The sequence below is a fragment of the Hippopotamus amphibius genome, chromosome 15 (assembly GCF_030028045.1).
Source record: "Hippopotamus amphibius kiboko isolate mHipAmp2 chromosome 15, mHipAmp2.hap2, whole genome shotgun sequence".
NCBI lineage: Eukaryota > Metazoa > Chordata > Mammalia > Artiodactyla > Hippopotamidae > Hippopotamus > Hippopotamus amphibius.
The window spans coordinates 51,624,865-51,648,585 of NC_080200.1; the positions used below are offsets into that span (position 1 = coordinate 51,624,865).

General features: G+C 33.7%; 1 pseudogene; it reads right to left on the reverse strand.

Moving 5' to 3' along the window:
- Positions 1-11,439: 11,439 nt before the first annotated feature.
- Positions 11,440-13,080, reverse strand: LOC130837200 (T-complex protein 1 subunit theta-like; annotated as a pseudogene).
- Positions 13,081-23,721: the final 10,641 nt, after the last annotated feature.

A 23,721-nucleotide genomic window follows, 5' to 3' on the forward strand; every position in this document is an offset into this window, starting at 1 on the left:
GCCTCCCTCAGCTCTACACAGAAGAGCTCCACACGCTTGTACAAAGGCTGTGAGCTCCTTGCAGAATAGACATGGAACAGTTATTCCTGTGTCAGTAGTGTTTCTTAAGTAGTAGGTGCTAAACATTGATTTTATGGAATTAATGATTAAAAAATAAAAATTATCAAAATATGTGAAATGTAAAGTGGTAGAGTACCCAGAACTTTATTATTGTCATATGTATTTACCTGTAGCAGATTTGTTGGTTTTCTGTTCATTTGTTTTTAACTAATCCAAGATCTGCATGAATATTCTAGGTGTTCTACTTCCTTGCTGAATGTCCATGAACTTACTTAGCTTATTGAGAGATAATAAATACTCGGGGTAATTATGAAGAAGTAATAGGACTATATAATAAACAAGTATATAAGTACTTTGTAGCACATGTAGAATATGCTCTTTACATTTTGATTCGCCTTTTCTCTCTTTCCAACCTCTGCACAAATTTCATGAAGCCAACTTACAATGTGCGCCAATCTCACAAAAAGGAAAAACATGTAGTTTTACCTCAATGTTTTTATTACCTATAGTTCCCTGTTGCACCATATATTTGTTTTCATCCAAAATTACTCATTTTAATTATTCCAACATTCTCTCTGAATTGAATAGAGCAATATACTAGGATGAATATATTAGATTGGTTAAAATACAATTTTCAGTTCGGCTCAGCAGCATGGCACACTCAAGCATCCTCCTGATTCCTGAAATGAGATTTTCAAGTATATCATTGTGAACCACCATGACCTAAGGTAATGTTATGGACTGCGATTTTGTGTCAGTGATATATTGATTTCAGAAATGACACAAACCTAGTTTTGATTGTGGCATCTTCTAACCTGTAACTTCTGTGTAACAATGATAAATCTTAAGGTTATAATGTACCTCCTGCTGTCAAGGCTGATCCATCCAAGCACAAAGCACAACCAAGTAAGGATTTTACTTTACCTTGAGAAAAACCTGTGCTTTTCCATGTAATTCATGGAAGTAATAATTACCCATGGGGGAAATATATACACATATATATGTTCATATTATCTATACATACGTTTACATATGTATATATGTAATATATAATTAATGAGTAATGCAATTAATTTTAATTATGTTTAATATTTTTATTGCATATAGAATTTTGAGCCTTCATTTCCCTTGTGAATCCAGAACAGTATTAAAAAGAAGCATCATGAAATGTCATTAGGGTTTTCTCCAGGTACCAGTACTTTTATAATCATCAAACAGCATTCTTAGTACTACATGAAGTATAATACTTTGAGATTTAACTATGGAATATGTCAGGACTTAAATGAACCTTGTAAATATACACTGACTGTGGGTCCTACACATTAATCAGGCATGATTGCTGCCTACCTTACATGGCGTTTTGCTCTCACATACATTTCCTCCTCTCGGCTAAGTTTAAGTTCAGATTATCGTAGAAATATGTATAATGGGTTTATTAAAAGTCCTCAGATTTGTGAGGTACAAGTATAAATCAACTTTATTTCTCCTTTTTAGTAGAATTTCTCCTTCCAGTATTCCTAGAGTTGATCCTTTTACTCTTGAGTGCAAGCGGTGGAGAGTCCACAGCTGTTTTATGTGTTGTTTCCCTTAGTTTGTATTTTCAAATGAGTTGAAAACCTTGACCCTGGCTTCTGACAGTCCATTCCACTTTTGAGGACATGTGTTCTTCTGGGTGGTATTTCTGAATGGGGTAACTTGTAGCCATCCTAGCACTAGCTTCTTTCCCAGCATTGTGGAACTAGAGCTCACTTTTCTCTTTTTTGGCTGCATTGGGTCTTTGCTATTGCACGTGGGCTTTCTCTGCTTGTTGTGAGTGGGGACTACTCTTTGTTGCAGTGCACAGACTTCTCATTGCAGTGGCTTTTCTTGTTGTGGAGCACAGGATCTAGGTGCATGGGCTTCAGTAGTTGTGGTGTGTGGGCTCAGTAGTTGTGGCACACGGGCTTAATTGCTCCGAGCATGTGGGATCTTATTTTCCCACACCAGAATCAAGGATCAAACCCATGTCTCCAGCATTGGAAGGTGGATTCTTAAACACTGCACCACCAGGGAAGTTCTTAGAGCTCACTTCTAATTCAACCTTCTTCATGCAGTGTTGCCAAAGACCACCATACTTACTTGGTGGAATATATTAGTAGTAGCTCCCTATGCTGCCTTCCTCTTTGAACTTATTCACACAATGTCTTCTTGTCAAATCACTGTGGCCTTCTTGCTGTTCCTCAAGCACACACATGACTCAGGGACTTTGTACTTATAGTTTCCTATGGCAGAATCAATCCCTCAAAACTTCCCATGGTTGATTCCATTTCCTATTTCAGGTCCCTACTAAAATATATTTTTTCTTTTTTTTTTTTTTTTTGGCTGTGCCATCTGGCTTGCAGGATCTTAGTTCCCTGACTAGGGATCGAACTCCCACCCTCAGCAGTGAGAGTGTGGATTCCTAACCACTGGACCACCAGGGAATTCCCTAAAATGTCACTTCTTTAAATTGACTTCTTCTTGTCATCCTTTCTAAAGTAGCCCCCCTACTATACCATATCGGATATCACTTCCTTACACCTACTTTCTTACAATCCTATCCATCACTACTTGATATTATTATATAGTGATGTGTTTACCTATTTATGTGACTCTGGAGTTAATTGTGTTCCCTGTTTTAGTCAGAGTTCTCCAGAAAAACAGAACCAACATGTATGTGCATGTCTCTGTGTGTGTGTATACAGAGAGAGAGAGAAAGAGAGAGAGAAAGCTATCTATTTTAAGGGATTAGGTCATGGAGTCTCACAACTCCAAATCTACAGGGTAGGCCAGCAAGTGGGATAACCAGCAATGAGTTGATGCTGTGGGTCAAATGTAAAGGCAGTCCAAAGACCATAAAAAAACTGGTTACCTTTCACTAATCTCTGATAACTATATAGATATTATGTGTAGGAGCTTCCTTTGTTCTATAAATGAGAAATGAAAATAAATAAAAGTTAAAATATTTTTATATAAATTTATATTTATCTTACCATAATTAAATTGTTCCTTCAATTACAAGTTCATGATATTTGGGGTATTTTTATTTTGGCAATAGCATTTTATGTTATAATAAATAGAACTTAAAAGAATAGGAGGACATGTTTCTCAAACTCTAAGGATAATCAAAACTGGACTTTGATCAAGTCATTTATCTTCTCCCTTCATCAGTTGCCTCATCTATAAATTGAAAGAATGGACTAGGTTTTGTTCCTTAAAGATCTGACACAATAGGCTTTTGTATAAACAAGTGTGAGCTCTTCCAGATTTGCTATCTTTTTACTGTGAAATGTGGATACTAGTCATTGTCAACGCCCATCAGCCAAAGCGCACCAGGAATATACTCGATAAAGTTGGGTTTAATATTTGCTGCAGCAAGAGAGACTACACACCTGGAAAACATTGTTTTTCAAAAAGGAGGAGTTGACAGTGTAGAATATTTGCATCAGTGGGGACATGGAATTCATCAGAATTATCTTGGCAAGGATCTGACAGAATAAACCATGGTGTTTTGAAACAGTCAGTAGTGTTATCATTGTATCAAATAGGTTCATTTGGATTTACTTTTAGATATCTTTTCTAATATCTTAAACTTTGTGTTCTGAGTCAACTTGTGTTATCCACTTGTGTGTTGTGTTTGAGTTTAGATAATCTAGGTTGGACACTGTAATTGAGCTTGGCACAGTTGATCTGTTTTGCATGAATAGTACAGTCCAATTGGAAAAGCTCCTCCTTACAGACTAACTACAGCAGAGATATGTTAAAACTTATTGTTGTAATGCCTTCAGGTTGTAGGAATTATTTAAATATAAAATTGAGTAAAGCACTTAACCTATAGTAGGTACATAATAAATATTTACATGAAGTTTAGATATTCCTCACCAGTTACCAAAAACAATATAATCCTAAATAAACAAAATACGATCACACAAACTGGATAATAAGACTACAAAATAGAATGGAGAGTATATTCTAGAGTGAATAACCAACTATTATTATTAATTGCATTTTCATGTGTATATGTTTTAGAAGTCCTTTATTCTCATTCAATGACACTGTATGACTAAACGGTTAAAGCAGAAATTGTCTTTAATAGTCTTATTTAATCTAAGGATTTGTTAGTGTTACCATGATGATCAGTACTATACACCATAGGGAAATATTAGTCTTCTTTGTCTTTTGTTATTAGAATGGAGAAATAAAAATGATTCCAGCCAAGTGAAGCCTAAAATAAATGTATAGATTCACAAGCATGAGAAATCTATAGGAGTTGCTGACACAATTAAAACTTGATAAAAATAGGATGCCCTCATTCTCTGTATGCCAACTCTGTTTTTGGTTTTCTTCACCTTTTGTCCTCTTGTAGACTTCTTGCACGTGTGTCTATGAGAAACAGAGATTTGGGGCATTCTTTCTCCCAATACTCTTTATCAATACCAGGGAAGGGCTCTTTTGAAATCAGCTTTTAGACTTAACACAGTTGTGAGGAGGATGGGGTACAGTAAAAGTCCACTCCTTGGGGCATGCAACCACCTCTGGAAGCTTGGAGGCACCCCTTGTATTGATTGTGTGGTTAAGACTTGAAAAAACAAGAGTGCAACCCAGTAAGTGTAGCATGTTTTATATGAGTCCTATTATAAAATGTTGGGGTGTATGTATGCCTGTCTGTCTTTATTTAAGCAAAGAAGATTCCAGAGGCACTGGCTTTCAGTTGGCTGACATTTAAGGCAAAGTAAAATGGGGCAATAAATATATAAATCTCTAGGTATTCCTTCTAAGCCAAAAATTGTCAAAAGTCCTATCTTGGATTTCCATAAAATATCATAAGAAAATATTAGAATTGTTTTTTACTCATCATGTTTGTCCCCAATCTACTTATTGACAAGCATGAGTCTGAGGAATTTGTTTATAATATAACCTATTTAGCCTTCATTTTCCTCTCCTAAAGAAAATTTAAAAAGAATAGCTTCCTGCCTGTGAAAATTAGTCACGCATGATTAGAAAAAGCACTTTTTTAAGAAAAGCTTTAAGAATTTTTTTGTTCTGTTTTTTAGATTTTTTTTGGCAAGATGGGGAATTTGCTGCAAGAGATCATAAAGAATGCTGATGTCAAAACAGTCTAAGCTAAGAGAGGATATAATTCTTTAACAAAGTTATATTTCAAATATTTTAGTTTTCTTTCTTTTAACAATTTTTTTATCTCACTACAAAATAATATTGGAAGAGGAATATCTAATTAGTTGTTGAGTTTCTTATTTAATTTTATATGTGATGAGGTTTTTCTCATAATTATAGGATATAGGTTATCTAGTATATCTTCACTTTAGATCTCAACAATTTAAAAAAATTATGCAATTGCTAAAGTTTACACTCCATTTACAGTTATTACAAAATATTGGCTATATACCCCATGTCGTATAATACATACTTGTATCCTATCTTACACGCAGTGGTTTGTAGCTCTCATATTGCCCCTCCCCCAACTGGTAATCATTAGTTTGTTCTCTATGTCTGTGATTCTGCTTCTTCTATGTTATATTCATAGTTTATTGTGTTTTTTAGATTCCACATATAATTGATATCATACATTATTTGTCATTCTCTGTCTGACATTTCACTTAGCATAATACCCTCCATTTCTTTCTCTGCAAATCACAAAATTTCATTTTTTTATGGCTGAGTAGCATTTGCGTGTGTGTGTGTGTGTGTGTGTGTGTGTGTGTGTGTGTATTATCCATTCATTTGTTGATGAAGATTTAGGTTGCTTCCATATCCTGGCTATTATAAATAATGTGGCTATGAACACTGAGGTGCATGTATCTTTTCAAATTAGTGGGTTTTTTCAGATATATAACAAGAAGTGGTATTGCTGGATCATATGGTAGTGCTATTTTTAGTTTTTTGAGAAACCTCCATACTGTTTTCCAAATGGCTGCACCAATTTACTTTCCTATCCATAGTGTTCCCTTTTTTCCACATCCTCACCAACATTTATTATTGGTGCTTTTTTTGATGATAGCCATTCTGACAGGTGTGAGGTGATAGGTCATTGTGGTTTTGATTTGCATTTCCCTGATGATTAGCAATGTTGAGCATCTTTTCATGTACCTGTTGACCATCTGTATTTCCCCTTTTGAAAAATATCTATTCAGTTCTTCTACCCACTTTTGAATCAGATTGTTTGTTTTTTGATATTGAGTCATATGAGCTCAATAGAAAAGATTAATGAAACAAAAAGCTGGTTCTTTGAAAATATAAATGAAATTGATAAACCTTTAGCCAGACTCATGAAGAAAAAAAGGAGAGGGCCCAAATCAATAAAATCACAAAATGAAAAAGAAGTTATAACCCATACCACAGAGTTACAAAAGATCATAAGAGACTACTATGAACAACTATATGCCAGTAAAATGGGCAACCTAGAAGAAATTCTTAGAAAGTTACAATGTCCCAAGACTGAACCAGGAAGAAATAAAAAATATAAACAGACCAATTACCAGTAATTAAATTTAATCAGTAAGTTTAAAAATCCCAGCAAACAAAAGTCCAGGACCAGGTGGCTTCACAGGTGAATTCTATCAAACATTTAGAAGAGTTAATACCTATCTTCATGAAACTATTCTAAAAACTTGGAGTGGAAGGAACACTTACAAACTCATTCTATGAGGCCAGCATCACCCTGATACCAAAACCATACAAAGGTATTATAAAAAAAGAAAATTATAGGTCAATATCACTGGTGACCATAGATGTAAAAATCCTCAATAAAACACTAGCAAACTGAATTCAACAATATTTTAAAAGAATCATACACCATGATCAAGGGGGATTTATCCCTGGGATACAAGGATTTTTCAATATCTGCAAATCAAGCAATGTGATACACACATTAACAAACTGAAGAATAAAAAACATATGATCATCTTAATAGATGCAGAAAAAGCTTTTGATAAAATTCAACATCGATTTATTATAAAAACTCTCCAGAAAGTGAACATAGAGGGACTCAACATAACAAAGCGCATATATGACAAACACACAGGTAGCATACTGGATGGTGAAAAACTGAAAACATTTCCTCTAAGATCAAGAATAAGACTAGGATGCCCACTCTTATCACTTTCATTCAACACAGTTTTGAAAGTTCTAGCCACAATTATCAGGGAAGAAAAAGACATAAAAGGAATCCAAATCGGAAAGGAAGAAGTAAAACTGTCGCTGTTTACAGATGTCATGATGTAATACATAGAAAATCCGAAAGATACCACCAGAAAACTACTAAAACTCACCAATGAATTCAGTAAAGATACAGGATACTACATTAATATACAGAAATCTGTTTCATTTCTATGCACTAACAATGAAGTATTAGAGATATTAAAAAAACAATCCCATTTACTATCACATCAAAAAGAATAAAATACCTAGGAATAAACCTGTCTAAGCAGGCAAAAGACCTGTACTCCGAAAACTCTAAGACACTAGTGAAAGAAATTGAAGACAACGTAAGCAGATGGAAAAATATACTGTGTTGCTGGATTGGGAGAATTAACATTGTTAAAATGACCATACTACCCAAGGCTGTCTCTACAGATTCAGTGCAATCCCTATCAAATTACCAATGGCATTTTTCATAAAACTAGAACAAATCATTTAAAAATTTGTATTGAAACACAAAATACCCCAAACAACCAAAAAAAAAAAAAAAATCTTGAGAAAGAAAAAGAGCTGGAAGGAATCATGCTCCCTGACTTCAGACTATAGTACAAAACTACAGTAGTTGAAAGAGTATGGTACTGGCACAAAAGTAGTCATATAGATCAATGGAGCAGGAAAGGGCCCAGAAATAAACCCATGCACTTATGGTCAATTATCAGTGACAAAGAAGGCAAGATTACACAATGGAGAAAAGACAGTCTCTTCAATAAGTGGTGCTGGGAAACTGGACAGCTACATGTGAAGGAATGAAATTAGAACATTCTCAAGCACTATATACAAAAATAAACTCAAAATTGATTAAAGACCTAAATGTAAGACTGGATACTATAAAACTCCTAGAGGAAAATAGGCAAAACACATAAATCACAGCAATATTTTGACATAAATCACAACAGTATTTTTTTCAGATTCATTTCTTGAAGTAAAAAAAAAAAGCAAAAATAAACAAATGGGCTCTAATTAAACTTAAAAGCAATTGCACACCAAAGGAAACCATAAACAAAATGAAAATACAACCTACTGAATGGGAGAGGTATTTGCAAATGATATGACTAATAAGGGATTAATAGACATTTTTTTAAAGGCCCAGAGAACATAAATGATCATTTATGACTAAAGAGGAAGTCAGCAGCAGAAACTCCAGTAGAGCCCATGTGTCCTGACTCCCAGTGTTGCAGTCATTCCACATATATCCTTAATACTTTCCTTCTTTTCTTTAGAGGTGAAGTTAACTGAATGTAGCTTCTCTCAGTTTTTCATTACTGAAATGTTGATGTTCTGAGTTCCAGTCACTTTTAATTCTCAGAAAACAAAACTTTATTTACTCTACAACTCTGCTAATAAAAAAATCACTACAATATGGACAAATCACACTCTACTCTTCAAACCTATTTAGATTATAAATGCTTTAGGGCTGTTTCCATATATTTTCAAAATTGTATTCATGTGTCTTGGCTCAGTTCCTGGAACATAATAAACACTGAATAACTGAATGTTTTTGAATGGAGTTTTTCAATTGAAAGTCAGTTCTGTTTATTTTTGGAATGCATTGTGATACATATTTAGTTTCCAGGTGATAGAATTTTCAAACTGCATTTTACTTAGAGTTGAATTAAGATATTTCCTTTCTGATGTGGTCTTTACTAAAATTTACAGAAGAAAATAGATTATATGAATACTATAGTTTATAAGAAATAGAACCTGAGATTAAGTAGTTAGTTATAGTATGTTGAAAATTGATGTGAGTTCAGTCTTTCTGCTATATCCTAATAGTAAGAAGAGTTAGATAACAATTCCAAATACTAAAATAAAATTTCTCTGAATTTTTTCACTGAATTACAGCTGCAATACTTGATAATTACATTGAATTAAACAATCAGTTTATACTTTCCTTTTTTCATGTAGAGACCATAGTTTAAATGACTGTGCTCTATACTGAAAATGTGAGGTCAAAGAGAAATACTGCCTTTAAAAATTATACTATTCTAAAGTCTCAGTACCATTTATCATTTTTATATACAGCTTTGACATAAGGGGAAATTATATTTTGTTTAACTACAGTAAGCTGTCATTCCCCAGCCTCCAAACAATATATTTTTTAAGAAATTGTAGGTATAATTTTGTTTAATACTACTCATTGCAGGTGCCTAGGTATAATTAGTATTATTAATTTTGGTTCACAACTCCTTGCAATAAGCAAGATAGTACATTAAAAACGGTAAGTAAATATTCCATAGTGACTGTAAGCTTCATATATTTAGGTGATTATTCTACTATAAAATTTTCCTCCTTTTTTAATAAACTCTGATTTGAATGGGTTTGGTTGGGTTTAATCCTTTTTTTACCACTCAATAAACCTAATATTCTCTTGAGACAGCTGCATCATGATTTAATTTACTTTCTCTGGTTCAGTTGAAGATGCAAACAGAACAGTTCTATCAGTTCAAAAAATAATGTTTTTGTGTTGAAATGCCAATGTTAAGGAGTCAATCTAAGATGACTATTGATTAATAACTTAGTGCTTGTATACAATTAAGTGACATTCAGAGTCCAAGCTAACTATATTCTTACTAAGCCTTAGATTTAGTATAGTCAATTTTGCCAACATCCCAATCATGGTCAAATGCATACAATAAGTATAAAAATATGTAGGTGTATTATGAAATTTCTTATGCATATAGCATAATATTTAATGAGTAATGTGTACCCACCACCTATCTTAAGGAATAAAGTCCTATTTATTAAAGTGAAGTCTCCCAAGTGCGTATTCCATTTTCTCTTTCTCTGCCATCCAATCAGAATGTATTCGAGTACTGTTTTAAATATATTAAAGTATACAAAATGGACTTATAATTTGCCTATCTTTATGTAGTCTGACTTTATCATTTAATATAGTATTCTGGTAATTCATGCATACAAACATAGTCAGTTTTACACATTTTGACAGTTGCACGGTTCCACTGTACGTATTCTGATATTTATCCATCCTTGTTGATTTAATTGTTTCTAACTGCAAGTGAATCTATTATAAAAGTTCTTATGCATATCTCTCTGTACCTGTACAAGCAAATTTGTAGGGTATCTAGAAGTAGAATTTTGTTTATATGGAATGCACATTTTTAAATGCATACATACAGAAAGGGAATTTAAAGAAATTGCCCCTGTTGTCTACATCCTTGTTAATACTTAGAAATCAGGTGGTTGTTTTGCCAGGATGATAGTTAAACTGAGTTTTTTAATGACTTTTTTTTCACTTCCAATTACTTGATTATAATGAGACAGCATTTTCTCAGAAGTTTATTGGCCATTGTGGTTTCCCTTAAATTACCTTCTTAACTCTTTGTCCATTTTTTGTTTCAAATTTATTGTCAATCATTTTATTTTAGATTTGTAGGAATCCTTTGTATATATTTTAATTATCCTTTCTTTTAATATTTAAACTTTTTTATTGATATATAGTTGATTTACAATGTGTTAGTTTCATGTGTACAGCAAAGTGATTCAGTTATACATATACGTATATTCATTTTTTAAAGACTCTTTTCTCATGTAGGTTATCACAGAATATTGAGCATGTTCCCTATGCTATACACTAGGTCTTGTAGGTTATCTGTCTTATTTATAGTAGTGTGTTCATCCCAAGCTTCTTTTTTATCCCTCCCCATCCACCCACATTTTCTCTTTGGTAACTGTAAGTTTGTTTTCAATATCTGTAAGTCTATTTCTGATTTGTAAATAATTCCATTTGTTTCTTTTCGTTTTTAAAATTAGATTCCATACTTAATATTTAAACTTTAATGTAGTTGATTTTATGAGATTTTTTTTTATGCTACTTGATGTGTGTATTGTGTTTAAAAAATTATGCATACTCTAAGGACATAAATAAAATGTATTATCTTCTGAAAGTTTTGAAAACTTACTTTATCCAGGTAGGTCTTTTTACCGAGAAATTTAACGGGTATACACTGCAAATTAGATTTTATTTTATTTTGATAGTAACAACATATTTATTGTATCATCCAGCTGAGGATACAAGATACAAACACAAAACACTTCTTAATTTAAGGAGAATATGAAAACATCAGGCAATCCCTAGAGTACTAGTACAAATACAACCTTCACCTACAGTAAAAAGTAAGCCATTCAGTCATCTCGGTCATCATCCCAGTACTTCCTCCCGCTTGGAGGCTTGGGCCCACTGGCTGGTTTTGCCATGTTGATCTGATCCACTCTCAGTACAGTGACAGCAGCATTAGTAGCCAGTTTGATAGCTCAGTACTTTCCCAGGTGAGTATGTAGAACACCAGCTTCCAACGTGTCCTTTACAACAGGAACTTCAGCCTCAATATCTAATCCAACATTTTCATTTCCTTCTTGATGTACTGCATAAAGTTTAGAGATTACTTCATTGGCCTTAACACCAGAGTTTTCCACCAATGCCCGGGGAATAACTTCAAACGCCTCAGCAAACTTCTTCATGGCATACTGTTCAAGTCCAGGGCACATCTCTCCATATGATGTGATCTGTTTGGCTAACTAAATTTCTGTTGCTCCACCTCTGGGTACAAGATGTTTATTCCTTGTGAGAGCTTTGAAAGTATTAACACCATCATTTACTGCCCTCTCTATAGCATCCATCAGAGCGTCTGTAGAGCCTTGAAGCACGATGGTAGAAATGGCACTATTTTCCCTTTCATGCTTAAAAACAACCACCTGTGTATCTCCAACCTCTGAGAGGTAAACACTGTCACAATGTCCCATTTCTTCAAGGACAGCAGGTGTCAATCTAGGAAGAGCTGTAGCACCAAATGTTTTAGATAATCTTCTGAGATTCCATTTTGAGTTCAGCCTCACCAACATGATATTGTATTTGTTTGCATAATGAAGACCCATGTCTGCCACGTTGTTACCTGTTACCATGACATTTGCATCAGTATCAGCAATGGCTTTGACTTGCACATCCATGAGATTTTCTTCTCCCTTACTAAAATTCATCAGTTCTTCAGCAGTCTTTATCAATAGCATTCCCTTTGTTTCTGTTATCATGCCATCAAAAGGACAAGAGTACACTGCTAGTTTTGAATTTTTGACAGATGTTACATCACCTTCAGTTTCCTTCTTAAAAACCATGAAATGCAATACTGAAGAGAAATGGACACCCATTCCAGAGCCCAGAATCTTATAAACTCTGATATTATCAACATTGTAATGGCCAGAGTCAGAAAAAATAGATACACATGCCTGAGCAATAAGCTTGGCCAGAAACATTTCATTACCATATTGTTTACTCATTACAGAGGTATGAAGTAGAGATGACACTTCAACATCCTGAAGATTTTTTGCAGAACAACATATCAAGTTAGGAAGAATATCATGGGTGTTTTTTCAGGCTATTTCATAACCTTCTATGACCTCTGAAACTGACAGGCCAAGTCTCAGAAGCTCTTCAGCTAATTCCAGAAGAGCGCCAGCAAAAACCAGAGCGAAGTTTGTGCCATCTCCAACCTCTTGCTCTTGCATGTGAGAGGCTGTTACAGTCATTTTTGCAGCAGGATGCTGTACTTCTAGCTCTCTTAAAATAGTTGCTACATCATTTGTCACAAACAACTTCTCCCGGTGGTCGATAACCATTTTGTTCATTCCGTTTGGTCCATGTGCTCTACGAGTTGTTTGGGCAAGCTCCTTGCAAGCCTGTATGTTCCTGTACACAGCCTCTTCTAATCCTGAAAAATGCTTCACTCCCTCCTTGAGCATCTGGGCAAAGCCCGGGGTCTTGGGGTTGTGGAGCGCCGTGGCCAGTCTACAAGGAGCAGTTCACATGCCTGCTCAGAAGATACCGGAGGAAGCCCAAAACAGATTTTAAAAACCTGTTACAGGTAGAATTGTCTGATCACTTCTAAAAAATTAAAATTAGTGATGTGTGTTGTGTGCACATTTCTGCATTATCATCAGATTTTAAAATTATGAAAAATGTCACTAAAACATTTTAAACTATAATGCATGTAATAAACTAGATATGTGTGCATATGTTATATTTGGTGAGGATATATCTGTTGAATGCATTGTATCAAATTATCTTCTGTAAGACATGCCTCAGAAGACTTAAACTTCAAAACCAGTCCTATTCTGATCTATAGATTTACCTGGTCTGACTGTATAGAAAGGAAATTAGACATACACATACATCCAAGGTGAAAATCAAGTTGTTTTTGAATCTCTGAATATTTCAATGGCAGCTAAAAAATAGTCTGTCTGACAAGTTTCCTGTAATTTAGTAAAAATAATCTACCCTAGAAGGTACTGGTAATAGTCACTAACTCCCGTCATATGGGCCTTCAGGTCTCTCACAGTCTTCCGTAAATCTGTGAATTATGCTGGCTGAAAACAGAGAGGTCTCATACTCAACCAGGTGATTGGCTCTCTCTGGTAGATCTGTATCAATAGAGGCTTCCTTACATAATTAGTTACTATAATAGACCAGACATATCGTTCTCCTCTACAACAGTTACACCCACTGGGAATCATATTCTATATTCAGTAGGCATTTTAAAATTGACTCCTTAGTATATCACTAGTGTCATTCAGCTGCTTCAGTTTCTAAAGGTGTGCATTTTTGGTGTGAGCTTTCTTTAATAATGAGGAGCAGGGAGCAGTCCTGGACTCAGTGATTAGGTGCACAGAGATAGGCCTCATTTTATAGCACTCTCTGACGCTTGCTCAGTGTCCTGAATCATGGGGTTAAAGAATAAAGTGGTTATTCTTTAACTGAAGTTTGATTGCTGTGGATCTTGAAATGCCATGCTTTCACTAATGGTGCTTTCTTTATTTGGTTTAAGGAAAAAGACAAGCAGAATTACCTTCGTGTTTTTTTTTATTATATGCATACAAAATATATGCTAATCCCTCCTTCCAGGATTCATTGCATACCGTTGTCATACGTCTTTAATGTCCTTTAATCTGTAGCAATTTTCTCAGATTTTCTTTGTCTTTGATGATCTTGGTATCTGTGAAGAGTATAGGCAAGTTATTTGATAGAATTACCCACAGTTAGACTTTTCCAGATGCTTCTTCATGACCAGTTTCAGTTTAGTCATTTTAGGCAAGAATACCATTGAAGTGATGTCCTGCCCTTCTCAGGGTATCATATCAGAAGGAATGTGTTAACAATGTGTCCCGTTAGTGGTAAGGTTAGATTTGATCCTTCACTAAAGTGATTAAGGTGGTACTCGAGTCAATATTTTCCTTTATATGTAAAACATAATTTGGGGGAGAATATTTGAGGTCATACAATATCATATTCCTTATTACACCTTTACCTTCTAATTTCATTGTCCATTCTGACGATTCATTCTACATTTATTTACAGAATTCTACTGTAAGGAAAAACTTTCCCTCCTTCTTTTTCCTTGTCTCCTTCCTCCCTCCCTCCCTCCCTTCCTTCTTTCCTTCCTTCCATTATGTATTTATATAACCATGCTAGTGTAGAAGGAAAAAGTATACATATATAAAAGACAAAAGTTGGATATGACTACAGATTGGGTTTGATAATTATTGATGAAAAATTTATTCCTCTATAATAATTGCAGAGTGGTTTTCTATGAGAAGTGAAATTAAAGAATTTAGGAGTACAGGCCCAAAATATTTAATTTACTCATAACTGTTTCTTTCATTAAAACATGCATTGGGTGTTAGAGCACAAATGGTAAAGTAAGTGAGACAAAATGTTAACAATTTAAGAATCTGGGTAAAGAATGTATGGAATTTATTGGGGGTTTCCTTCAACCTTTCAGCAAAATCAAATTATTCCACAGTTAAATGTGAACAATGATACTGTATATATGTACATACCTAACTTTCATTGGGTTTCTTATGTAAATTTTAAAGCTCATATAACCTCAGTCTTTTATAGAATATAAAAATGCATTACACAATTTATGTAAGCCATAGAGAGAGGGGCCCCAAGGAACCTGAGGTAGAAAATTTAGACTTTAATCAGCTAATCAATGCATAAGGAAACTGGTTGAATTTCTATATCTTAATTCTTGTTCAGTCCCCAAAGCTGTATGTTCTTTGTGGTTCTAAGATATTGTATTATGTAGGTAGAGTTTATTTCATTTGATGAAATAAACATAGCTAAATTTTAGAGATGAAATGATCACCCAGTGATCAGAAAAAAAACAATCAAATTTTCTCTAAATTTGAAACATCTTTAACCACTAGCTTAGCATCCTTATGGCATGATGGAAGAATTGGTGTGTGTCCGTATTTTAAGCTTTATACTCTTACTTTTATGGATTATAAACCAAAAGACTGAACAAGTCGCTATTTAAAGTAAAGAATGAATTGACTGAACAAACTTTCAGAGGTTCAAGTAGATTAGTTTGTGAAACTCATGTGCAAGGTCCATTGGTACAGTTCATTTTTCATGTGTCTGTAGTAATTTACATTCAGACATTTTACGTTTTTAATGGAATTGATCATATTTAATTATTTAAATATATTCAGTTATGTTTACATTTAAATTATGAGTAGATGATAACTATTTTCTTTGACATTACTTCACAAATTAATGTCAATCCAAATAGGAAGATGTAAAAGTGAATTGTGCTTCCCTTTAAATTTCAATATTGATAGCTTCTGATCATTTGTGTTACTTGAACTAACAGAAAATATATCACATAGAAGTATGCTTTCGCACTGAGTTACATAAAACATAAGGCAGCTTTTTGTCATTTTATAGATGAGGAAAGGTAAAGTCTTACAGAAGTGGTTCTCAGACTTTTGTGCTTTTTTTAGAGACACATTTAAGGTGTAAGAATGTTCAATTATTCAACATATTTATGAAGACATTCTTAGGTTATTAGATTGCAACACAGATAAAAAGCCAGTAGGTTGTCAAGTTTCCAAAGGACCCCCCCACTCCCCCAACCGCCACACACACACACACACACACACACACACACACACACACACACACAGACAAGCACAGTTTATTAGACCTATGGCAGTGAGGTAGAATATCAAGATTCTTGATAGAACCATGATAGTTTCTTGGTAGAATCAAGGTAGATTCTGAGTAGAATCAAGGTAGATTCTGAGTAGAATCAAGGTAGATATGAAGATCCTTATTAGTGCCTTAGAAGTATAGATATAATCATAGATATTTAGTGTTTTGTGTTTTTAGTGTTTAGGGATCTGGGCTGAAGTGGTTTAAGGAAGATATTTACATGCAAGGCAGCAGTTGGAATTGAGCAAAATTTGTAACATCATAGTTCAGAATTGGCATGCAGGAAAAGGTGTAGATCTCAAAGCAAGTCATGAGAACTAAAGAACTAAACTGTTGTTTGAAAATAAAATTGTTTGCTCAGGTAAGATAACTAATATCCTGATGAAAGACTTGTTTGCCCAGAAGAATAAACTCTTTGTCCAGATAAATGTGTTTACAGGAATCTCCTGAAGCAAACAGTAAAATTATTAGTTCACACCCTTATCTTCCTAGAAAGGAATGTCCTGGACAGAACAAATATCACTGTGGCACAAACGATCTCAGTTCTTAGTCCTGATCATTAAGCAATGTGGATTCAAGTGGTCTCAGCTCAAGTTTCAAGATTATAAATGGTTTCCTTGATAAAAAGGCGGTGATATAACTTTCTGCCCCACTCAGGAAATTATATTGACATGTAAATCATTGAGGGTAATGAATAAATCTAATCCTTTACCATAAAATGAATGATTCACCAGTTTTTTAAAATAAATAATGCTATTACATCACAGTATTTATTAAAAAAAACCCTTAAAACACAATGGTGTAATACTATTTTTTAAGAACCATTGCCTTAGAAGCAAACATAAATGCCAAAAAGTTTGTATGATAATCTTAATTCTCCTCTTTTTTAACACTAAAAGGAAGATTGGTTAGTAAGAATCTATTTCTATAATTATTATTACTCCTTCTACATAAAAACGATGCACTTTAAAAAAAACTGACTTCCTTTATGTACACATATCGCAAGAAATAGATTAAAAACATATGCACACTTGCGCAGGTGTGGACACACATATAATTAGTATTAAAGCATGTGGTGGGTTTTGGAGTAAGATAGAATTAACTTTATCATTTTAAGTGCTGACTAGTTGTATAACCTGAAACAATTTCATTTTTAAGGCTAGATTATGTGTGTTTGTGTGTGTGTGTGTGTGTGTGTGTGTGTGTGTATTTGAAAAATTGTAAATTTCAAAATTCTGTAGAAGATTAAGTTATAATTATTTTAAGTTATACACAAGTTATTATTTGTAATTGAATAGCTTTATGGGAAAAACCCTACTTTTTTGCTATTTATTATAAATTTTCTTTAGAGTTAACTATGAATTCAAGAGGAATTATTTGAAGACCTTTTAATGACCAATTAAAACATTAATTTTACTGATAGAAGAATTGCTTTCCCAGATGTGCTAACTCTTGGTATAGATAAACTGCACACTTGTTTAATGTTGGGCATAAATATTAAAGCCTGTCGTGAGTGGTAAGTTCATAGGAGATTTGGCAGATAAGGCACAAAGATATTATTGTGCGTATCCTTATCATGAGCCTCTAGAACATTTCTTAATGCTCAGATTAGAAGGATGAACCCAGAAAAATATTTTCTTGTATTGTCAAAAATATAGAAGGTTTCAGCACAGTAAGTCTTTTAAAATATTTCTGCAAAAGTTTAGTTTGGTTTGACAAGCATTTACATAGCATTTAATATTGTAGATATCCATTCATTTGTAGTTACAGAGTTCAAGGTGGCATGCCCCAGGATGCATGCCCTTCATAAAACTACATAAAGGTACCCCTTCTCCAGGCATTTTCCAGTTTCCAGTCTTTACTGAAATACAGAAAATGAGTTCATTTTAATAGGCTTTTGTAAAGATTTAAGGGATAACATAAGTAAAAAAGTATTTTAAATATGAAGTGCTGTGAATATATTGATAAAATCCAGGATATAAATCAGGAAGAATACTACTTGCATCTTCATGAACAAGGGAACATCAATTTGATGCTCAGTTATTTTTGTTACCTGGAGGTTTTTGAGATAGAGACCTGTAAATATGAGTGATAAGCTGGAATCTTTAAAATGTTCTTTATTAAGGAATGAGAGGCAATACTAAAGTGAGGTGTGACAAAAAGACAACAGTATCTAAGGGATAACAAAATGTTTGAGCCCTATTTGTGAAACAATATAAGAATGCAAAACATCACCAAAGCAACTAATATTTGCATAAATAATGAAAAGAGTTTTTAAAATTTAATTTCCCATAGGAACAAAATTATTGTCAATCATAATAAAAGAGTAGTGGATGCTTTTTGTGTGTGTTGTGGGTCTGGATATTTGTGTTATATACATATGAGGTTATGCTCTAATTATATGTCTTGATCATATTGAATTTCAGTTACTGCAATGCAAGAGAATTTCCACAGTACGTATGTTTAGATAATGAGGTCATTTTGAAAATGTAATCTCCTTCTCTGCAAATTATATATCATAATACCTGACATTAATTTATTCCTTCATTCATCTATTTTTCAAGTATCTGTTGAGTACATGCTATTTGTTGGTCATTGTTTTAGGTGCTGAGAATATTACGCTTAATGAAAAAAACTCCTTTTCTTCAAGAATCTTATCTTTTATGCAGAGTCTAGAGTTAACCAAAAAAACCAAATTGTCCTATTAGCTATGACACTTTCACACAGGCCTAATGCTTGCAAACAATGTGTCAGCTGTCAATTTCTCAGAAAGACCCCCTAGCAAAAAATGTCAGTCAAACAAACTAAGTTTACTTAATTTACTTAAGGGATGTGATGTTAAATGTATGTGTCCACTTGACTAGGCCCTAGTACCCAGATATGTCTTGAAAATAATTCTGGATGTTGTTGTAAAGGTATTTTTGATGAAATTAACATTTAAATCTATAGACTTTGAGTAAAGCAATTGTGCTGCGTAATGTGGATGTGTCTCATTACGGCCTTAAGAAAAAAGACTAATCTACTCTAAGGAAGCAGGAATTCTGCCAGCATAAGGTCCTTGGTCTTGAATTGCAACATCATTTCTTCTCTGGGTCTCTAACCCATCCTGCAGATTTTGGATTCTCCAGCCTCCATAATCATATAAGCCAATTTCTTAGACCTCTATATATAAATACAGATCCATTGGTTCTGCTTCTGTAGAGAACTTGAGTAACACAGTGATAGCAGCATCTTGACAGAGTCTTAAGTACATCTCAGAAGGGAGATATCAGGGATAGATACATATAGAGTTTCATTAAAAATAATTTGTTAATCTGGATAATTTTAAGTCCAGGGTTGCAAATCGAGGAACTAGTTTGGCTTGGGCAGAATTTATGTCATGATAGCTCGTTACAAACAGAGGAATAGAGGAAAGGGCGTTGAGGCCGGTACTGACAGGCAAGCCTTTAGTCTGATTAAGTACACTCTTCAAATCCTAATGAGCCTTCCAGAAGCAAATTTCCTGGGACAAGCAGCAAAATCATGTTGCCTAATATTAGAGTTTTTGATTTTGTTTTGCACAAAAACAGGGTAAAATCTTTCCCAGAGTTGGTTAGAACTAGGACAGGAAAGTATGTCATTTCAGTTCTAAAGTATGTATGTGTATACTAGAGATTGAAGAAAATAAATTAAGAAGAATAAAATAAGGCTTTTGAAGAAAGATTCCATTTGTGATGGTCTCTTTGAAATCAACCTGAGTATTTTCTGTTTTCTGAAATTGCAAAGCAGTCTTGCTACTGAAATACATACTGGATCACAAGTTAGAAGCCCAGGTTGCTAGTTCTAATTCCACCTCTCACCAACTTTATGACTTAGTTAAGTGTTTTGACTTCTCTGAGCCTGAGTTTACTCACCTTCCTTATGGTATAATGATCAGGATCTCATACAGTTTTAAAATCCTGTTATTTTCTCAATAGATAATAAAAATATAAAATACATACTCTATATATAAGACTCCTCAAAAGAAATCTGATGGAACATTATGGAAATGAAAATTTGGGACAAACTAGGGAATGATAGATTTCGCAACAAATAGTGACTCTTGGAAGCGTGTTGAATAGAGATGGTTCTTTGAGCCAATGTACCTTTCTCATTGTATAGATTAGTATAAAATGTTGTGGCCCCTCCATTGACCACTGTAAGTAAGCAAGTAAATAAATATTAGGCTGTTATAACTACGAACATTGCCATTAAATGGTTGAGCACATCTTTGTAGTTGGAAAAGATGATGTCAAGTTCTAGTATTGTTAAAACAAAGTGTACTTGGCTTGCTGAATACTATTTAATTCTACCTAATAGAATTCTTATTTTTATAAGAAGAAGGAAAGAGGACAGGTTCTGACAAAACAACAACAAAACAACTATATGATAAATGGATGTTAGAGAACTTAATATAATGTTTAACCTTTACTTTTGTAATTTACAACTTTCTATTTTTTTCATTTAGGCATAATTTTCTGTAGGATGGGAAGCAGGGCAACGTGCACACTTGCTGCTGCTACTGAGAGGAACTGTGGGTGGTCCCATTTAGAGATACTTTGCCGGAATGGTCTAAGATATTTGCCACAACAGTGACAGTATTTTAGAAGCAATATTCTTTACTTCGGTTACATGCTGGATAAATACCATGCTATAACGTGCGCTGTAAATGTTGCACTTATTTAGTAAAATTAATGTTGCACTGCAGTCCTTGTCCTTTCCCCTCAGTGTTCTATGGTACTTGGATGCCAGGGAGGTTGTGTCACAGGTATCAGATGCTGCCTGTGCTATCAGTCCTCCAGCAGGGCTTCTGTTAATTATCTTGCCATAGTGTCTGAGGCAGATAGCGATCTTTCCTAAAGAGTCGACAGATTTAAAGAGGCAGAATTAATTAAAATTGATTCACGCATTCTGTCATGTAGAGGTCTGCCGGGAGCCTGTCTTTCCTACAGCCCTCCCCACTTCATGATGTTGTACAACGTGGTACAGGTGGGAATCTCTACCTTGGAATACTAATTATGGAGCTTGAATGGGATTAGCCACAGTGATTGGCAGTGTAATGCATGAAAGGGTTTTAACATTTACTTCATTTAAGGGATTTCTTGAGGGACCAATTCTTTCATCTAACTTTTATAAGTGGTTATTGAGAGGTTGACAAAGCTGAAAATCCAAGGTCGCTAAGGATTATCAGAAAACTTACAAATGAATTACACATTTTAATAGTTGGTCGTTCAACAATGTAGATTTTAAAAAGGCATGTGAAGTATCAGAAAGAAAGATAACAGAATCATAAGTCTATCCATATGTGTTAACAATTTTTATTTTTTCAAATGACAATCTGAATTGTAGAATTTATACCTGAATGTGGGAAAATGGCTAATAAGAAATTAATTTGATAATCATGTAAACTTCTTATACTATATGTAACTAACCATTACCAATTTCTATCAAAATGTGAAACAATATCATCTTTAGTCAAAATAATAATTTTCTAATCCTGAACACCAGGGGTTATGTTTTTCTTCACCAAGTTTGATGTCAGCTCTAAGCTGCTGTAACAAAGAAAGCCCAAATATTTAATCAAGATAAATATTATCTTTTATGTAGCTGATCCAAAGATTTAAATAGCATAAATATTATCTCTGATGTAACAGTTCACAGAAGAGTTTTCCAGGATTGATAGTGTGTCATTTTCATTTTCAACACAGCTTTGGTCTGTGAGTCCAGGTCTTACCATCACATCTACAGGAAGAAGAAAAATTACATGCAGGGCATGTGGGGATATCACCTCTGGGAAGGAAGAAGGCTTCCTTGCCTTTAAAAATAGAACTCTAAACTTGTAAATATCACCTTTTGTTCATGTATCATTAACTAATCATCAGCTGAGTGCTGCCGTCCAGCTAAATGCACATTACCATGGAGGAAGCAGAGGATGGATGTAGAGGAACAGCTAAATCAATAAGAAATGCAGAAATAAAAGGAACAACTAAAGTCAGTGAGTTGAAAGCCTTAATAATGACCTGAGTTGTCTTTATGATTCTCATGATTTCATATTTAATATATTAAGAATCCTTTTCAGAGTTAGCAATTTGATATGGAAGGTAAACCATGATTTGGATAACAAAATCAGTCACATAAAATGTTCTTTCTTTTTCACATAGTTAACAGATGTTAAGAAATATTATATTAGGTACAAATATAAAATATGTATAGGAAGAAATAAGGAATGGGATAGAAAGTTAATTTACCCATTACATGTATTTCTTTCAAGTATTTTACATCTTAAATTGACTGAAATGTGTCATTCCTTATACACAAATGAAGGTTTCTAAAGAGAATTTATACCCCTTTGAAAGCTACACATATAATGTATAAAAGTGTTGCTTCTGTCACTTATAGTGTTTAATCAGTATTTGACATCTTAATATGTTTATTCTTTCAACAAACGTGTATGACCCACTGAACATGTATTCCATATACATTTAAATATTATCTTTTATGTAGCTGATCCAAAGATTTAAACAGCATAAATATTATGGACATCGAGCAACACACAGCAGAATGAAGCATGCAGGACCTATTACATCAAGGCATGTACAAAACCTGTCACTTTTAAAGAATAAATTTTTTGGAGAAGATTTATAGCATCCAGTTTTCTTAAGGAAGTTTTAGTGGAATTTTCGAGGTCAAGAATTAAAATGATATTGAAAGCAAAGAATAATATTACTTTGTATTACATTCTTTTTCACAGTTCTAACGTGCTCATCCAAAAAGTGTAGAATAACAGTCTAGAACAAATTAAAACAGAGAGTGTTATCCTTGATATTGTTTACAGGTTATATTTGAACAAGTATATATCAAAAAGTAATGAAAATAATAAAAGTCTTAAAATTCTGGAAATATAATCTTATGGTATTTCCTGCATATATATTTGGGTAAGCAAAGTTGAAAAATATAAATCTTGAGCATGTACTCTGCTTAACACAAGACAGGAATGTCATCAACACTCTTCTGCATTAAAAACTTTTATTTGTAACAAAAGTAGTTTTAATGTACAAATTAACACATATTGTTTTCATTTTTTAAAATTTTGTGTAACTGGTTCTTTATGTACTCTGTTTGGAATAAAAATGATTTAACTGAGTCAAGATGGTCATGACTCTGAGAATGGTAAAATTTGCATTTATAATCCCTTGCAAGGTGGAGAGCTGTACTGAAGAAGAGATGTGAAGTATATCTATGTTTGTTAGCTTTTCCTTGAAGTACTGTTATTTGGGGGGAATTTATATACCCACACATATCCTTGACTTTATCTCTGGAACAAAGAAAATTGATGGCTCAGTCTTTAAAATAACCTGTTGTATAGACTGAATGATGAGAGATTAGGCATTCTTCAGTAT